This window comes from Pan troglodytes, chromosome 9, assembly GCF_028858775.2.
Source record: "Pan troglodytes isolate AG18354 chromosome 9, NHGRI_mPanTro3-v2.0_pri, whole genome shotgun sequence".
NCBI lineage: Eukaryota > Metazoa > Chordata > Mammalia > Primates > Hominidae > Pan > Pan troglodytes.
In genome coordinates, this window is record NC_072407.2 from 70550219 (window position 1) to 70570172 (window position 19954).

The following is a 19954-nucleotide window of genomic DNA, read 5'->3' on the forward strand; positions in this document are numbered from 1 at the left end:
GTCTGTCTAATGGAGAGTGCATCTTTAGTTGTGTATGATATGTGCTCTCAGGAGAAAATGCTTTCTTGCATGTTATGCAATAGCTATGATTTCCTCTTATGAGTTTACATCAGGAATATCATGGTATTTATATTAGAAATTTATATGAGGCTGGGTGAGGTGGCTAACACCTGTAATCCTAGCACTTTGGGAGGCTGAGGTAGGAGGATCGCTTGAGCCTAAGTGTTTGAGACCAGCCTGGGCAACATAGCAACACCTCATGTGTAAAAAAAAAATTTATATGAGAGGATAGGGAGCAGATTACTACTGCTTTTTTTCCCTGGCCGAAGTGAGTTTTTTGGCTTTTTTTTTTTTTTTTTTTTTTTGAGATGGAGTCTTGATCCATCACCCAGGCTGGAGTGCAGTGGCACAGTCTTGGCTCACTGCAGCCTCTGCCTCCTGTGTTCAAGCAATTCTCCTGCCTCAGTTTCCCGAGTATCTGGGATTACAGGCACCAGCCACCAAGCCCGGCTTATTTTTTTTGTATTTTTAGTAGAGACGGGGTTTCACCACGTTGGCCAGGCTGGTCTGGAACTCCTGACCTCATGATCCGCCCACCTCCGCCTCTCAGAGTGCTGGGATTACAGGTGTGAGCCACCGTGCCTTGCCGGCTTTTTGTTTTTAAATAAATTTAGTGTCCATATAAGAGTGATTTGGGGTAAATCCTTTATTTTCCTGGACTATAAAACAGGGATGATAATAATAGGATGGAAAAGTACTTGCACAGTGCCAACGCAAAAGGTTTGTAAGGATAGTTTTCATTCCTGCTGCTCTCAAATTTTGTGATTAAGCAAGTTCACTTAGATGCTGTTTAGTTGAGAATTTGTGGTTTTGGTGTTTTAGTCCAAAGCAGTCCTCATTCTTAAATGTTATTTTTATATTATGTTGCACTTGCATTCTCTTTATTGGTGTTATCAGAGTCAGCAGTACTGAAAAGAAGAGAAATCTTTTGACAGGGTTAGGTTGTGTGACAGGGTTAGGTTGTGTGACAGGGTTAGGTTGTGTGACAGGGTTAGGTTGTGTGACAGGGTTAGGTTGTGTGACAGGGTTAGGTTGTATGACTGTTGAGAAAAATGCAGTCTATTGAAGGAATGATTGGCTGCAAATAAAAGTATACTATTTTCTTTTCCTGTCTTGATTTCTTTTTTGGAGAGAGGGCTTTGGATTCATTTCCTCTAAGAGAATAGTCTAATGCTGTCAACTACTGAACCACATCTGATATTATTGATGATTAAAACCATAGTCTTCCTCGTTAGCTTCCGTGATGCTGTGCAGCAGCTCCCAGTGTTTCAGAATAGTCTTACTCTAACCGTGTCCTTTTCTCACCCTGTCCTTTGATTATGATGTAAATAGAAATTAAATACTTGGAGAATTCCCCCGTTTTCACCTTTAGTGTTCTTTAGGGAGAACCTTTCATCATCCTTATGGATTCCACCCTCATCTGTTTGTGTTTAACTTTCAAAGCATCTCTTTGTGGCTTAGCTTTTTTTAGTGGTGGTGTGCTGTAGTATGTCTGGATACTGTCAGTTAAATTCTTTCCCTGTGAGGATAGGAAACCTTGGATCTTGATTTCTTCAACCGTGCTTGTCTGACTTCTCTTTCACCATCAGTACGTTCTCAGTCCCTCTGGGCTTAAAGCAGATTTTATTTTTTTATTTTACTTCTCTATTTTTTTTTTTTTTTTTTTTACCAAGTCCTGCTTAATTTTTTCTGTAGCCACTGGGTACCATGTTTAAAGCTTTGATTATTTTTATATTATAATATAAATTGTTGAAGCAACAAGAAAATTTAGAGTTAATTTACCCCACCTCTCTTATTTTTATTTTTGAGACAGGGTGTCACTCCTATCACCCAGGTGGGAGTGCTATGGCACAATCTTGGCTCATTGAAACCTCCGCCCCTTGAGTAGCTGGGACTAGACATAAGCCACTGCATGTGGCTAATTTTTTTTTTTTTTTTTTTGAGACGGAGCTTCGTTCTCGTTGCCCAGTTTGGAGTGCAATGGCACAATCTCGGCCCACTGCAACCCCTGCCACCTGGGTTCAAGCGATTCTCCTGCCTCTGCCTCCCGAGTAGCTGGGATTACAGGTGCCTGCCACCACACTCGGCAAATTTTTTTTTTTTTTTTAAGTAGAGACAGGGTTTCACCTTCTTGGCCAGGCTGGTCTCAAACTATTGACCTGAGGTGATCCACCTGACTTGGCACCTCCCAAAGTGCTGGGATTACAGATGTGAGCTACTGTGCTCGGCCTTTTTTTTTTTTTTTTTTTTTGATAAGTTTTGTAGAGGTGGGGGTCTCACCATGTTGCTCAGGGTGTCCTCTAACTCCTGAGCTCAAGTGATTGGTCCACCTTGGCCTCCCAAAGTGCTGGGATTACAGGCATGAGCCCCTACTACACCTGGCCTATTTTATTTTATAGATGAAGAAATCGATACTCAGGTTAAGTGATTTGTCTTAGCTTCTCATTACCTGTGTGACCTGATATTACAGCTCTCTGGTCTCTCAACATTTAATACCTCTTCCCAGTCCAACATTCTTCTTTGTTTTTTTTGAAACAGGGTTTTGTTAGGTAGCCCAGGCTGGAGTGCTGTGGCGCGACACAGTTTACGGTAGCCTCAACCTCCTGGGCAAGTGATCTTCCTGTCTCAGCCTCTCGAGTAGCTGGGACCACAGGCGTGTGCTACCATGCTTGGCTGATTTTTAAAATTTTTGTAGAGAATGGGGTCTTGCCATGTTACCCAGGCTGGTCTCGAACTCCTGGGCTCAGGTGATCCTCCTGCCTTGGTCTCTCAAAATGTTGTGATTATAGGCATGAGCCCCAGCATTTTTTCTTAAAAACTTTATGTTTTTCTTTAAACTAAAGCTTTATATGTCCATATTTTGGAGTCACCTATTCTAGATTGGGTAAGACAAACAGGAGTCCTTAAGTATCCCACTCTCTTTTTTTCCCTTTCCTGGAGATAGTGTAATACTTTGGACTGTTTTAACCAGTTAAAAATACTTACTTACCTCCATATGTCTGAAGACTGTATTTGAAGGGTTCATACTTGTGTGTATACTTTCTGATTTTTTTAGTTCTAACCAGTGTCTATTGATTTTCTGACATGGAAGATAAGGATTGGCTCTCTCTTCTCTCCTTTACTGCACCTTCATCCCTGTTTTCTGTCTTCCCTATCCACCCAATAGAGGTTTGTTAACATTTTGGTTAAATCACTATTTAGTTTTTTCATTACAACCACGTATACTACATTACGACCATGCATACTTTTTTTTTTTTTTTTTTTGAGGCGGAGTCTCACTCTGTCGCCCAGGCTGGAGTGCAATGGTGTGATCTCAGCTCACTGCAACCTCTGCCTCCCGGGTTCAAGCGAATCTCCTGCCTTAGCCTCCTGAGTAGCTGTGATTAAGGCACGCGCCACCACGTCCGGCTAATTTTTGTATTTTTAGTAGAGACAGGGTTTCGCCATGTTGGTAAGGCTGGTCTCAAACTCCTGACCTTGTGATCCGCCCGCCTTGGCCTCCCAAAGTGCTGGGATTACAGGCATGAGCCACCGCGCCCGGCCCATGTATACTATTTATAGCTGTTAAGTGGTATAAATTACAAATACTTTCCTTTCCTAAACAACTTTTGGTTTCCTCTTGAAATGTGTTACTGTGTTAGAGTGTGTGTGTGTGTGTGTGTGTGTGTGTGTGTGTGTGTGTGTGTGTGTTTTGAGTTGGAGTCTCACCCTGTTGCCCAGGCTGGAGTGCAGTGTCGCGATCTCAGCTCATGGCAACCTCTGCCTCCTGGGTTCAAGCGATTCCCCTGCCTCAGCTTCCTGAGTAGCTGGGATTACAGGTGTGTGCCACCACACCTGGCTAATTTTTGTATTTTTAGCAGAGACGGGGTTTCGCCATGTTTGCCAGGCTGGTCTTAAACTCCTGACTTCAGATGATCCACCCGCCTCGGCCTCCCAAAGTGCTGGGATTACAGGCATGAGCCACTGCGCCCAGCCGTGTGTGTGTGTTTTAAATGTACTTATCACTAATTTAGCCTCAGACTTTTAGCCAGTTACATATTCAGATCTTCCCTCATCTTTATCCTTTTGAAGGAATCTTTCTAGTTTGGACTGCTGGCTCTCCCATTCTGCGACCTTGGGGGTTCTTTTTACCTCTTTCTCCCCATTGGATCTCCTATTCCTGTGTTCTGTGTTACCTTGTTGCTCTCCTTAGTTTTAGTGGAGCATAGTTGCCAGTAGTTTTCAGTGAGAAAGGTGTATAGGAGCTAGATCTGTTGAGACTGTGTGTCTTTCTGTGTACTCGTGATTGATAAAGTTTGACTGTGTATATGCTTTTGGATTGGAAATAGTTTTCCTTCTATATTAGTCTGCTCAGGGTTGCCATAACAAAATATCATAGGCTGGGTGGCTTAAACAACAGAAATTTATTTTCTCACATTCTGTAAGCTAGAAGTTCAAGATCAAGCTTCTTGCCAATTTGGTTTCTAGAGAGTGGCCTCTTTCTGGTTTAGAGACACCATCTCTTCTCACATGTGGTGCCAATCATCATACCAGATGACACAGTCTGGAGCACCATAATCCCAAATGTTGGAATACCTAAAGATCAGAATCCCTGAAGATCAGAATCCTTAAAGATCATAATCTCTAAAATCCTGAAAATCACAAAAGATTAAAATCCTGAGTGTTGAAGCCCTGAAAGCCAATTACTGGGGAAGGGACAGTATGTTTTTGGTTGTGCGTAGGATAGTTGCATCACGTTAGACGGAACTATTACCTTGTTATTGTCTTTATTCGTAAATTAAGTATGGTTTAAGGAGATGCGTGTGGGTGCCAGGTTGACAATAGGTGGACTTGTGGACTCAGTTTTAGATGACACCTTGACTTGTGGACTCAGTTTTAGATGACACCTTAACTAAGGAGTACCTAGAAACCTGGTGAAACATTAGGTTTTGGGTGTGTCTGTGAGAGTGTTTTCAGAGGAGATGGAAAAATTCTCAAACAGCATCTAAACGTACTTGCTTAATCACAAAACGTCAGGTATGAATGTCTGCCCTTACAAACCTTTTGTGCTGGCATTGTACAAGTGCTTGTCCATTCCTGTTATTAGTTATTATCCCTATTTTGTAATTGATAATACCTCACTCACTAATGCGTGAGTCTGAGTGGGCTGCGGGGAAGATCTGCCCTCAGTGTTGGCAGGTACCATCCAATCAACCAGGGTCCAGACTCTTCTGCTGCCTTGGATGTGAGAAATCCAGGGTTGCCAGCCTTTGGACTCCAGGATATACACCAGCAGCCCCCTTGGGTCCTGAGGCTTTTGTGGACTGAGTTAGAGACCACTGGCGTCCCTGGTTCTCAGGCCCTTTGGACTTGGATTGAACCTCGTCACCGGCATCCCGGGGGTCTTCAGCTTGCCTGTCATGGGACTTCCCAGCACCATAATCGTGTGAGCTCATTCCCCGCATAAATCCCCTCTCATGTATCTGTATACATATCTTACCAGTTCTGTCTTGCTGGAGGAGCTTAATACAAATCTGGTATTGGGGAAGTCAAATATTCCTTCTTACCGTGTTTCTTAAAACACAATGGAACAGATCTGTGAAATTGTTCCCTTGCAAAAAGGCTGTGATAAGTGTATGAGGCTACGTAATGGTGAAAGATAAAAATGTTAAAGTTAATTATTATTGGGGCTATGAAAGCAGAAAATTGCTTAATTGCAACAGCTGGACATAACAGACTTTGAAACAGACAGCATGTACTTAAAGAGTTTGAAGACCACAACCACTCTTCAAATACAAGTGCAACAAGTGTTTCGAAGATCATAGACGTAGTGAAGACAGACAAAAACTACAAGAAATCTCTTCTGCCAAATTATTCAGTCCTATAAGACTTCTGCCCATTCACACATAGCGCCAGTTTGCTATGCTATATATTTAGTCTTCACATCATATTCAATACTGGTGGTATAAGTTGTATATATTGTTTTTGTTTTATGCGTTTTTTGCACATTTGACTCCACAAAAGTACATTTTTACAGTGTTGACTTTGTGTGTAAGCGTTGTACATATGTGTAAAACAGTTGAAACTTCCTCAGTAAATGAAGAGATGTCCTTTTTTGTATATCTGCATTTGTGAAAGATAAAATTAAAGATCTTAGCTCTCGAGCAACTGCATATGTGATGTTGATCCATCGTGGTTTTTGGTAGATCTCATCAAAAGACATAGGTTGTAGATGACTGCAGTTGTAAAGCTGATTGCATACAATTACCACCCGTAGTTATATGCATTTTAATGTATGTACGAATGAATGAGTGAAACAAGGTCTTGCTTTGTCACCCAGGCTGGAGTGCAGTGGCGTGATCATATCTCTCTGTAACCTCAAACTCCTGGGCCTTAAGTGACCCTCCTGCCTTAGCCTGTTGAGTAGCTAGGACTGCAGGTGCTTACTCCAAAGTCCAGCTAATGAAAAAAACTTTTTTTTTTGTAGGGGTGGGATCTCACTGTGTTGCCCAGCTGGTCTTGAACTGGCCTTAAGCATTCCACCCGTCAGAGCCTCCCAAAGCTCTGGGATCTCAAGCCTGAGCCACCATGCTGGCTGTTATATGCATTTATGCATTTTGCTTTTTTTTTAACCTATTTCTTTATGAATGTAGTTTGTCTGCTCATGACTGTTAGTCTACCCATGTGACTGTCATTATTAGACTTGAATTATACCTTGTATCCTTGCAAAAATATGCATGTGATTATTGCCTATTTTATTGTGTAAAGTGACCTATGACGTATTCTCTCATTTTTTTTATGTTTCTCAAATCCCCCTTTATTTTTTATTTTTTGAGACGGAGTCTTGTTCCGACGCCCAGGCTGGAGTACAGTGGTGTGATCTCGGCTCACTGCAACTTCTGTCTCCCAGGTTCAAGTGATTCTCCTGCCTCAGGCTCCGAAGTAGCTGGGATTACAGGTGTGCACCACCACGCCCAGCTAATTTTTGTATTTTTAGTAGAGACGGGGTTTCGCCATGTTGGCCAAGCTGGTCTTGAACTCCTGACCTCAGGCGATCCACCTGCCTTGGCCTCCCAAAGTGCTGGGATTACAGGAGTGAGCCACCATGCCTGGCCTGAAATCCCCCTTTGAAAATATAAATACATGTCTTCCGAAAGTTTTTTTAAATTATTTTTTTCCAGAATTATATTTTTGGGATTTTGATCTTTTGGGATTGTAATTTTCAGGATTTTAGACTTTAGGGCTTTTGATCTTTCATGCTCAAAAGGAAAGAAAACATCTCCCAGGACCAGATGTGGAGTAGATGGGAGTTGGAGAGAAGCTGAAGCCCAGGCCCAGCAACAGGCTGGGGGCCCAGGTGCTACGGGGGTCCCAGCCATTAACAGAGCTTCGTGCAGGTGGGCAGCTGGAGCCAGGGGGGCTCACTCTCTTGTGAAACAGGCAGAAAAACAGGCCAAACTCTGCTGGGGGCTGCAGCCTTTAGGGAGCAGCTGGTCTCCTGAGGCAAAAGGACACATACTTTGTTGAGGCCAGGAACTGGACCAGCCTGTCGGGGGCTTGGTAACTCCATCCAGAACATCCTCAGGGTCTCCACAAGGCAGACACAGCACAGTACCACAGGAGATGGCTGGGACAAAGAACCAGGAGCTGGAGGGGTGAGGCAGTGGGGGGGGCAGCAATCCTGAAACAATGAGAACATGGAGAAGAGAAAGAAAAGTCATACCAGCTCGGAAGAGCTTGCAAACCGACGTTCCAAAACACGCCCAGAATTCTAATGTTCCCAAAGTTATCCAGTCAATAATTAGAATCCACTGCAGATGAGCATTCAGCATTCGGGATTGTGGCATTCAGGATTGTGTCTTTCGAGATTATGACCCAGACTTTCTCAACATGGCCTTTCCTTGTGTTCATGTGCACGTGGTGTCTCATAAGGACACTAATCCTGTCAATTCAGGGTCCCACCCTTGTGACTCCATTTAACTGTAATTACTTCCTTTCTCCAAATATAACCATGCTGGGAGTTAGGACTTCAACATATGAGTGGAAGAGAGGGAGGACAGACATTCAGCCAGAACGCATCTCTTCAGAATTCTTTAGACATTGCCCCATTATCATTTTTTTATTGTAATAAAATACATATTAAAAAATTTACCATCTTAGCCATTTTAAGTGTACAGTTTAATAGTATACCTTCATAACATTGTGCAATCAGCACCATCCTCCATCTCCTGTTCTGCTTTCTGGCTCTGATTTTGACTATTCTGAGTACCTCCAATAAGTTGGAATTACATAGTCTTCTGCCTTTATTCAAAATACATTTTTGTCATTTTTGTGACTGGCTTATTTCACTTGGCACGTCTTTATGGTTCATCTACATCGTAGCGTATATCAAAATTTCCTGTTCAAGACTGAATAAGATTCCATTGTATGTATATACAGGTTAAAGCATCCCTAATTGGAAATTTCGAAATGCTTCAAAATCTGAAACATTTTGAGTGCCAACACGATGCCACAAGTGGAAGTTTCCACACCTGACCTCATACAACACATGTGACCTCATGTGACTGGTTGCAGTCAAAATATAGACACACAATACACAGTTAATTTAAAATATTGTGTAAAATTAACCTTTAGGATATATGTATAAAGTATACTTTAAACACAACTGAATTATATGTTTAGATTTGGGCCCTATCCCAAGATATCTCATTATGTATATGCAGATATTTAAAAATGCAAAAAAATTGAAATCTGAAATACTTCTGGTCTCAAGCATTTTGGACAGGGGATACTCCGTCTCTACCATACTTCACTTGCCCATTCATCTGTTGATGGACACTTGGGTTGCTTCCATGTTTTAGCTGTTGTGAGTAATGCTGCCATGAACACAGGTACACAAATATCTTTTCAAGACCCTGCCTTCAGTTCTTTTGAGTGTAGAACCATAAGTGGACTTGCTGGGTCATATAGTAATTCTATTTTTAATTTTTTGAGGAATGAACGTAACGGTTTTTCCACAGCTGCTGTACCATTTTGCATTCCCACCAATAGTGCGCAAGAGTTCCAGTTTCTCCACATCCTTATTGACACTTATTTCCTGTTTTTTTTTTCTTCTTTTCCTATAGTAGCCATCCTAATGGATGTGATGTGTTACTTCACTTTTTTGTTTTCTGTTCTTGAGAAATCTGAAACTATTCAGATTTTTGGTTGTGGAAGACCTAGGCTCTTCTTTGTGCCAGGGTCATGCCGTTTAACAGTGATGTTCCTTGGTATGGGTCTGTTTTAAGTAACGGTTTTGAGAATTATTTATCTGATTTCCTCCCTTCTGTTTTTTTGTTCTTTCTTTTTTTTTTTAGAACCCCTGTTGGTTGGATGTTGGAAAATGTTGCTAAAATGTTCCATTTTAGGCTTTCAGTTTTCTTTCCTGTTTTCTGATTGTCTTTTCCTCTAACTTGCATTTTTCTGTTTGTTTTGCTACTTTTTATGGTAGAGGCTTTCTGGAGGTGTCTGGTAATCCTTGGTTTTCATTCATATTTAAAAGTCAGGGATACACAACAGAGTTGGAGCATATGAAATTGACATTCCTTCCCAGCTTTGTTTGCTATAAAAGGACAGAGGAAGTGACAGCCTCAGTATCTATGAACGTACTTTGCTCTCAGACCTTCATTTTTAAATTACATCCCCCACTAAAAGGAACCAAGACTCCTTGGAGAAATGGCAGATTTCAAAGCCGAACAGAGAATGCATAAGACAAATCCAGAACGTGTTACATGAGGAAATAAGGAAGTGCTTGAGAACTGTGAAAAGCACACAAGAGCATGCAGGAAGGGGCTCCCACTGGCCAAATGTGGGACAATTTGAACATCAGAATGAATAATGATGTTAATTGGCCAGGCACAGTGGCTCACACCTATAATCCCAGAACTTTGGGAGGCCAAGGCGGACGGATCACTTGAGGTCAGGAGTTTGAGACCAGCCTGGCCAACATGGTGAAATCCCGTCTCTACAAAAAATATAAAAATTAAGCAGGCATGTTGGCGGTTGCTTCTAATCCCAGCTACTCAGGAGGCTGAGGCAGGAGGATCACTTGAGCCCAGGAGGTGGAGGTTGCAGTGAGCTGAGATTGCACCACTGCACTCCAGCCTGGGCGAGAGAGCAAGACCCTGTCTTCAAAAAAAAAAAAAAAAAAAAAAAAGTTAATAAAATACGAATCTATGAGTCCATACTGATGACATAAGGAAAGAATAAGTGGGGAGAAGGGAGCATCCCTCACTGAAGTTTGAATGTCAGGAGGAACAGTAGAGCCTCAAAAACCTCATCATTTTCATAACTGAATATCAATTGATTAAGACAAGAATTGCCAGTTGGCACTAAAACTACTGGATGAACGTTGTAAGAACATAGTCTCTTAAGTATTGTTCTACATATTATGAATTAATTACAAAGGAAAATCCTCAGTTTATAGTGAAGAAATCTGGCAAATATAATTTTAACCAAGTGATTGAAATTATCACCAATAATGGGGCAAATTGACATCATCTTGTCTCTTTCTGTGATGCTCCAGGAGAAACAAAGCTTCATTTATGTAGTACTACTGCCAGAAGCACATAACCCATATTCTTCAAAGATGTCAGTGAAATGAATGGAAAAAAACGTTGAACTGTTTCAGATGAGAGGAAATTAAGGAAATAGGACTTTAGATGTGATACATGATCCTAAATTGGAGGGAAGAGGGATTTGCCATACAGGACCTTTCTGTTTTGTCTAAGGACTCCAGCAGCACAGCCACATGGTCTGTTCTCATTTTAAGCAAAAATTTGGATGATTATACTTTTTGCAGTGTATAGTCAAAAACCACCTAACTGGTAAAATATTTTATTTTTAAAATTAAATATACTCGTTTTAATTTGCACCGAGGCTTGTTACTGTTATTTTTGTTGATTGATTTTAACAAATGTTTAACATGATTTATTATCTTACTTGAGGGAAAATGTTGCTATCACAATGTAGTATGAGTTTTATGGGGGAAAGGCAGTTTTGGAAATGCCTTGTAGATTGCATTCTTAGAGGATTTCTTTTTTTTTGGCCCTGTCAGGCTTCACTACTTAGAGGAATTCTAATTAGTTCAATGTCCACAGTTTAAGTCTTTTTCCACAGTATTAAGCTATATATGAAGTGCATACCTTGAAAGATAATTTCTATTCTTTTCATGTGCAGTGTTCGGTTAATTGACACTAGAGACTGAATTTGAGTATAGCTAGAACTTCAGTGATCTTAATGTTCTACTCACGCTTCCTGATAAAACGTATTAAGTGGACTGCCAGGGGGCATTTAAAGGAAGGAAATTGTAAAATTTTAGTATTTGAAAGTGTGGTGCCTTTATAGTGGACCCTATGTTGGATAAGAATAGAATTGATGCTTTCAGAAGACAAAGGTAAGAATATGTATTTTTCTTCTTCACTCATTGATAGTGCTATTATGACATCTGTATTTACTTCTGAGCTACTGTTTAGGGTAGGATAAAAGCTAAGGTAGAGAGATGACAGTGCTTTTTTTCTTATGTTCATATAGAAAAATTTTAGTGATTAACTAGAACTTTTTAATTCCCTGCGGTATAGTTCTGTGTGGCCCAAGACCCTGACCCAGTATGCTTTAATGGCAGCTATCATTACACCAAAAGAGAACATATGTGATTATCTGCTTTTTTTTTTCTTTTACAGGAGAGCTTGTTTCATATCCATATCCCACTTTATTCCTGCTAATCTGCTAATGCAGTAAATTGGAGGAAAACTGTTACCAGGATAACCTGTAATGGGCAAGGAGCCACAAAGAAGAAAACATTTCTTTTAATTTTTAAACTTGGTTTGAAAGGTAAGACCATTACGATTAGCAGGAGTTTCCTTCCATTAATGACATCAAGGAAAGCTGTGGTTCTATTGTGAGACCCTGGAGTCTTAGCAAACCAGGTGGAGACCAGTCTCTCTGAGCTAGGTACAATATGATTCTGTGGTACTGTGGTATTTTTAGGAAGTTAAATGACAGCCTCTTCAGTCTGCTTTGGTATATCTTAAATCTACAGAACTCAAGGGATTCTAAGTTTATAGGGGGTTATTGAGAGGGGCGCCAAAGACCAGCCAGGCCTAGTAAGCTGAAGTAGTAGCATGCAGAGAAAGACTCGCCGCCCAGGCCACTGCTTCCAGGGCACCGGGACTCTGTCTCTGTGTTTGTTTTTGTTTTATACCAGCGAAAGGACGTTTGACTTCTGGTCAGCCACTTTTGTCTTTCTGAGTCCTAATCTCCATCACTTTAGAATTTTTTATTAAAGATTAGAGATTGAATTTGCATATTTGACTTTTGGCTCAGTTGGCATTTACTAGGAAGTGGCAGAAGTGGCGCAGTAGGTCCTTTTGGGGGACATGCAAACATAGTTAATCAAATTTCACTTGTCCCCATTGTATCTCTAGAAGGTAGACAAAAATCACTTAATCATCTACCTTCCTGAACTGGTGCTGGTGCTAGCTCTAAGACTTGAAATTTTAGTCACTTTTTACTTGGCTTTCTTTTTATCCTGATGAGCAGTGATTTACCAGGGCCTATTGGTTCTACTGTTGACTCTTGCAACTGTCTTTTTCTTTTTGTTACCACAGCTGCAAAGCTAGGTCAGACTTTGTTGCCTGGAGAGATACTATGGTGGTTTTGCTGTGAGGGGTCTCTGCTTCTCACTGGCAGGTGGATGTTTCCTAGGCATCTGAAATACTACTTTGCATATGATGTCTCCTCAGCCCCAGCTCCTGAAGAACAGTCCTACTCAACCCTTGCAGGTTCCCCTTGAGCTTAAACAGTGATGTCCAATTCTTGCCCCTGATATTCAGATTCTCGTACATGACTTAGGATTTCCTCAGCTTTACCTCAATATTCTTCCGGATGAATCCCATGTGGAGAATTCTCTGCAAGTATTCATTCCCCTTGTGGCCCCTTGTCTCATAGAGTTTTTTTGTTTGTTTGTTTGTTTTCTGAGATAGGGTCTTGCTCTGTTGCCCAGGCCAGAGTGCAGTGGTGCGATCTCGGCTGACTGCAATCTCCACCTCCCGGGTTCAAGCGATTATCTGGTCTTGGCCTCCTGAGTAGCTGGGATTACAGGCGTGCACCACCACGCCCGGCTAATTTTTGTATTTTTTGTAGAGACGGTGTCTCACTATGTCGGCCAGGCTGGTCTTGAACTCCTGGCCTCAAGTGATCCACCTGCCTAGGCCTCCCAAAGTGCTGGTATTACAGGCGTGAGCCACCGCGTCCGGCCTCACAGAGTTTTATTATTGTTCTTTGTATTTGAATTCACGTCTTCTGGGGCTCAGCTTTCTTCCTGCCTTTTTTGTCAAACCACCTTGGATTGTTCCAGTTCCCTTGTGATCACTCCTTTGTGAACTCTCAGAGCATCTCATTAAGTTATTTTAGAATTATTTTTTTCTCTTAACTACATTTTAAGTATTTTGTGAGCAAACAGCTGTAACTTCTTTGTATCTTTAGTACTTTTCACAAGATAAGGTATCATTAATTGTTTGGTGGTAGGAGCTAAAATGTCAGAGGCATTTCTCAGGATAATATTTGAGACTTTCCCTCTCTCTCCTTGTTTATTTTGTTTTTCTTTGCTGATAGAGATTCTTAGCTTTGGCAGCTTGTGGAACAATTTCTTACCTTTAGTTATTCCTCCTCCTCCTTTTACACATCTCTGCTCGTCAGCATGCTGTCCTACACTAGAGTGAACCCTTCAAAGTCTCCAGGAGTCCTAGAATCAATGCCAGGTGGTTATGAGAGTTCCTGGAGAGGAACAGCACTGTAGGTATAGGGCACTTTAGACCAGGGGCTGGCAAACAAAGCATTTATTGCAAAGGCCAGTTAATAAATATTTTAGGTTTTGTGGGCCAAGAGGCAAAAAAGAGGATTTTATGAAGGTATTTATATACGAAGAGACACAACAATTTTTTACAGGCTTTGTTATTGATGAGATTCATAATGTAATAATTTAGTTCAATTTTCTATAATACAGCTCTCTCTTACTAGTGAGAAGACTGGAATTCTTTATTCTAGGGGGATAATATTTCACCTAATTGGTCTTTAAAGTCAGAGTTGCTCTCATCAAAATCTATTGCAAAGGTACATCTAATCTATTAATATTGATCTGCAGCAAGGTTTTACATTTTTCATCTTTGGAAATGTCTTTTTACAGAGGTAGGTACTCCCACATTCTCTATCAGTCCCCAAGCATATTACTTCAGTTGAGTATATTCATTATTTGGAAGGCATATGTAGAATTCTCTTGGATTCTTCTCTTGATACTTGCTTTTTAGCATGTCATTACATAGTAAATTAATCATTTCTAATTATAGTTTAGGCGATAGCTCCTTACTTGCACAACTGAATGGATTTTGAAATATGGAGATTGCCTTTGCCTTTGCATCAGGATCTGCAAAATGCTATGTAACTGTAGTTTCAGCTCAGAAAACATGTCCACTGCCAATCTGTATGAGAATGGAGAGCTCATCTCCTACAGGAAGTGTATGAAGCAGCTTGACCTTCCTTATCAACCAAAGTTGTTTAAATGACGTTAATGTAGTAGATGATTCACATGTCAGCCATTGAGACTTCAGCAAAGGCAGATTTCTATAGCTATCCAGTGTTCAGTAATTGTCATTTACAACTGTTCTTCTTGTTCAGAAAAATTTCGTTCTTTGCCCTGTGCTCAGAAAATCACAATAAAACTTCACCACATCAACCTGCTGTGGGATAGGGCAAACTGGGATGGTTAAGTCCATGAGTGCATGAAGTTTACTGTTGGTGCTACTGGTTCAGTAACAGGTGATGAATTTCAAAAGTCTCCAGATGCCTGCTGGCGAATAATTAAAGAATAACTGTAAGCTTTAAACACCTTACATTTTTATAGGTTTTCTAAGTTTGTTGAACTAAGCCCTTTTCTGTTCTATACACAACCGGAATCAGTTGTAGCATGTCCTATCAGATTCTACTGTAGGTTGTCTTTCTCAACTTCTTTGAAAATATTCTGCCTGTAGTTCTTTCATGAAGACTGTTCATGGAGGCTAAAAAGTCAGAGGTGTATCACAAGGTTTATAGCAAAAAATAACAATTGTTCCATCTTTCTCATCTCTGAATTACTCACTTGGGACTGCTACCTTCATCACTTAGCTGTTTTCCCTTATTTCCACATTTCTAAATAATTTGCCTATATGTAGCTGTTTGTAATCTACTTGGCTTCTAATTATGAAGAGGAGGTTTTAGTTCTTACATGGATAGCTCCTTCCCTCCTTCACCTTTTGGATAAAGTCAGTATTAAAGGTATGTATATTTTGGTTAATTATTCCCGGAATCCCTAACAAAATTTGCAAAATTCTCTTCAGTGTGGTCAGATACATCTGGCAGTCAGCTGTGTCTCTTTCTTGGACTCACTTTTTCCAAACCCTCTGCCTCATGCCTTCCTCTGTACTGGTTGCACTTGACCTTCTCCGTAACTGCTGGTGTTTCTCCTCACCTTTCTTCTGGGAGTCGTCTATCTCTTGATGTCTCGTATTTCTGGTTTTATGTATTGTCATGTTTTGGTGAAGAACATTCTGCAGTAGCTACCTGAAAATGTGTGAATAGATCCGTCAGACCTTCCATGTCTGAAAACGTTGGTTTCAAGAATTGATCCTAAGTTAGGTCCTTTTTTTGTGTTGTTTTTGTGAGTCCCCCTCCTCCCCACCCACCACTAGAAGGTTTAGATACTTCATCTCTGCTACCATGGAACTACACTCAGTACCTTGGGAGGATCTGTCGCACCACTCATTGTGATGGCCTGTGCAGGCCCTAAGGAGAGCCACATTTGTTAAGCTCTGGGAAAATTGCTTTCTTCTATTTCCTACCCATGCCCCCCTGCCCCCCCCCACCGACCTTTTTTTTTTCCCTTGGCCAAGAGGTGGGTGATAGATTATAATATGTTATTCTAAAACTTCTTTTATTTGAATATTGGACTTCCTAAATTGTTTAAGTTTTTTGTCTTTTCATGAATTGTTGGCGTTCTTGGCTGTAGTTTCCTTTTTTCTCCTTTGTCCTTTATTTTGTTGTGTTACTAGAGTTTCCAGAGCAGTGGAGAATGCGTGGGGTTCAACCCACTAAGCATCTGGAAGGTTACATAATCTTTTCTATTTTCTTACTGGAGCTCCATGTCAGCCCAAATGTAGCCATGTATTGTACCTTTTATATCCAATGGATTTTGAGATTTATAAAACAGCATGTTAATCATTTAGTACAACCTTCCTGTCCAGAACAGGAACTCCTTCTGTTCCTATAGAAAATCATTCAGGCTTTGCCAGGGCGCCTCCAATTGAGAGGCCTCTCATGCAGCCACAGACCTCATCTTTAGCAAGTTTTGCTTCTACTGCTTGTAGATAATTTGCACTTTTTACTTACTGGTTCTTATTTCATCCTTGGGTACAGTACAAGACAGGTCTTCTCTTCTAAGCTTTTAAATATATTCAAAGGTAGTTACTTTATCCCTCCAGGTAGTGAGCCTTTCTGCTGTCCTGGCCATCTCTTTGGATGCCATGTGGTTGCCAGACTCTTTGTTTTCCTTCAGAACAGGATATGCTATTTCCTGGTGTGACGTGATGTGCTCAGGGTAGGCCACAGTGGGATTAATTTCTCCTCTGGTCCTAGACATTATTTATCTGTTACTATATTCTGAGATTTCTTTGCTTATTAGTTACATCGTAATATTAGAACTTTCTATTGGACTTATAATGAACTGAAATCTTTGGACTTTTTTGTTTCTTTTCTTCACTTCAGCAGTTTTCTTCTCCCTGGCGTTCTTCCTATCTTGTTTTTCAGTTTTTGTCTGAAAAGGACTTTATATTCATTCATGTTAAATAAATTTTTCTTGATTCGTTGTGTCAAATAGTGTGACTGCTGACTTACCCATTATTAGCTCTTCCTCTTAGCTTTGTGTTTTCTGTGCATTTTGACAAGCCTGTGGCATCCTGTGAATCCATGCCATCAGAGCCCCTGGCCACAAGAGCTGAGCTTGTCCAGAGCTCTTCAGGCTGAATGCCCAATTGTCTTGTCTGGGAAGTGATTCTCCACCCTGTGCACAGAGACACATGGTTCCTCTTCGTGAACTTGTCCTGAGAGCCATTGGATTACAAGGCTGACCTGCCGTTGCTGCCTTCTACAAGCTGAGGCCACACACAGCTGGCTGGGCTGGGGTCATGCTCTTGATGACTGCTTCTTTGACTAGGAAAAGTGCACACTTTGGAGCTAGTCAGACCTGGGTTTGTGTCCCATTTCTGCTAGCATGTTTACTAGCTCTGGTCTTTAGTAGTAAGTCATTTGACCTCTCAGAATTTTAGTTTTTTTCCATCTGCGAAATGAGAACAAAACCTTGAAGGTATGAAGTATCTTGTATCTAAAAGCATGAAGCCCAGAGTCTGGCAGTATGGTAGGCACCTAATAATTGGTAGCTGCTGTTAAAAATTATGTTTCCACCTTTATATAAAGTTGCAGTGTCCAGACAGTTAATGTGATTGTGGAATAGCTAGGAGAGATTGAAGATTGTTTTTCATAAGGAGCTATAAAGACCATTCTCTGTTGAGCTTTTATTCCTGAGCAGTCTCAGTAGTCTATGAATCTACTTTAACTTTTCTTGCACATTAGGTTGCATACTGTAAAACATTTACAAAAGAAAGAACTTCCTGAAGGTTAACAGTTTATTGCTGCTAGCCTGAAGCTGTTGAGATAGCCCTGAATACTTCAGGGTTATATACAGTCTGATCAAAGTTTGCTAGGGAAGGAAGATTGACGATAATAGCTAAAACTTTAAAAAAACGGGCTTTTGAAAGATTTTTTTGTGACCAAGTTGCCAATCTGTCTTTCATTATAGAATTTGATAGCTCTTTTCTTAATCTGAAGTCTGCTTCTTTTTGACCATTTGCCAAAAGCATCTCAGTGGGCTCCTGAATTTCTACTTGATTAGGAAAGGCCATTTTCTTTGGGTACCTTGTCTGAAAGATATTTGAATAATAAATGACCATTGTCACTTACCTCAAGTTGGGTGAGTTATAAATGGCACATAACTGGGTTTCACTTAATACAAACCACACTGACTTGGATTTTCCAAGCTTTGCCTTCACCACGTTAGTATAGAATTCCCTTTCTAGCCAAGCAGTTTCACCATTTTTCATTTGCTGAGGACCACCTCGTATCTCTTCAGTTTTGGAGACTTAGAAACTTTTTGTGTTGTTGCAAATAGCCATGCCAATCATAACCATGTTTCCTACTCTCCTCCAGTTACCTGTTGCTTCCTTTCTGATGTTTGACTCATTTGTTCGCTCTTGGAATCCTGCCCGGTTTCAGAAATTCCAAGAATCTTGGATGCTTCAGATGGGAAACCTTTCTAGGGCCTATGAGAATTTACTGATTTTACTTTGACTTAAATTTTTTTTTTTTAAATTTTGAGACAGGGTCTTACTCTGTCAGCCAGGCTGGAGTGCGGTGGCGTGATCTCTGCTTCCCAGGCTCAAGTGATCCTCCCACCTCAGCCTCCTGAGTAGCTAGGACTACAGGTGTGCACCACCATGCCCGACTGATTTTTTGTACTTTCTGTGGTGGAGACAAGATCTCCCTTTGTTGCCTAGGCTGATCTTGAACTCCTGGACTAAAGTGATCCACCTACCACTGTCCCCTCCAAAGTGCTGAGATTACAGATGTGAGCCGCTGGGCCTGGCTAACGTTGACTTTTATCATACCATCTTACCTGTATTCACACATCCTCACCTCCAGCATGCACACATGCATCTGGAACCAGCTGGGTGTTCCTTGCCTCTCCTCGGTTTCCTTCATCTCTTAAGAAGACAACTGGCAAAAACTCGACTACCATTGTGCCATCCTTATTACTTGCCTTTCCCCACACAACCCCTCAGTCTCACTTCAATGAAACTTGTTCGTAGTAGAAATAACCCATGCTTTGCATATACTTGGACTGAAGTTTTTGAAATTGTGGAAAATAGGCACAGAAATTCCTGTACATTCAAGGTTTCATAATGAGAATTTGGAGAGGAACACGTTACTGTAATTGCTTTAATTTGAACTAGTTGACAAAAGTAAGGCTGGATTTTTTGGTTGGTGGTTGACTTTAAAAAAGTGAAGTGAATGATAAGGTTGTACATCTTGTCTTGCTGTTAGCATCTTAGCAGTGTATTTGGAGTTAGTACGGGGTGTATATATAGACATTTGCCTTCTGAGGGTTGTGTATTTCCCAGACAGCTTAGAATTCTAAAGGCAAGTATAAATTTGTATCATTTGACACCAAAGTACAGCTCCAGAATGAAGAAAAAGTGGAAATTAGACTTGGAGGAGGCAGAATGCTGGTGACATTGGAGAAGTTAATGGTCATTTAGTGTGAAATCTTGTAGCGGATACCTTGGCTTTGAACGTAGATGCCATTGCAAGGCATCATCTTCTGCTCTGGTGGGCCCCTCTTCATTAGGCTCACCCCTCTCCAATCTGTCTTTCGCGTTGTTGACAGTTAACGCATTCACACTCCAGATCTGCTCTTGCAGACTCCAGTGTCTGTCTTAGCACCGTGGCCAGTCTCTACAGTGCCCCACCTCAGGCGTCTTACCTTCATCCCCTTCTTTCCTGTCCCATATTTAAGTCATATTCACACCTGGCCAGACCCAAAAGAGGTTTGTCCTCTTCCCTCTGTCTTCACCTTTGTAGGAAATATGAACTCTGTTGAGAGTGTACTAACCACAGCATCAGTGTCATCTCCACGTCACTTCCAATGTCTGCTTCTGTTCAGAATTGTTTCTGTATGTTATTAAAATACTTTGTTTAATCTCTGCTGTAGATATTTTAATGCATACTTTCCTCA

The 19954-nt window shown here is 40.9% G+C and overlaps 1 protein-coding gene across 50 annotated transcripts in view; it reads left to right on the forward strand.

The window, feature by feature from the left end:
- PPP6R3 (protein phosphatase 6 regulatory subunit 3) overlaps positions 1-19954 on the forward strand; it is a 153984-nt gene that overhangs the window by 44886 nt on the left and 89144 nt on the right. For all 50 annotated transcript variants that reach the window (XM_001173771.7, XM_009423582.4, XM_001173705.7 and 47 more), the window contains one exon: positions 11760-11910. The gene's annotated coding sequence lies outside the window, so the exon portion shown is untranslated. The remainder of the gene's footprint in view (positions 1-11759; positions 11911-19954) is intronic.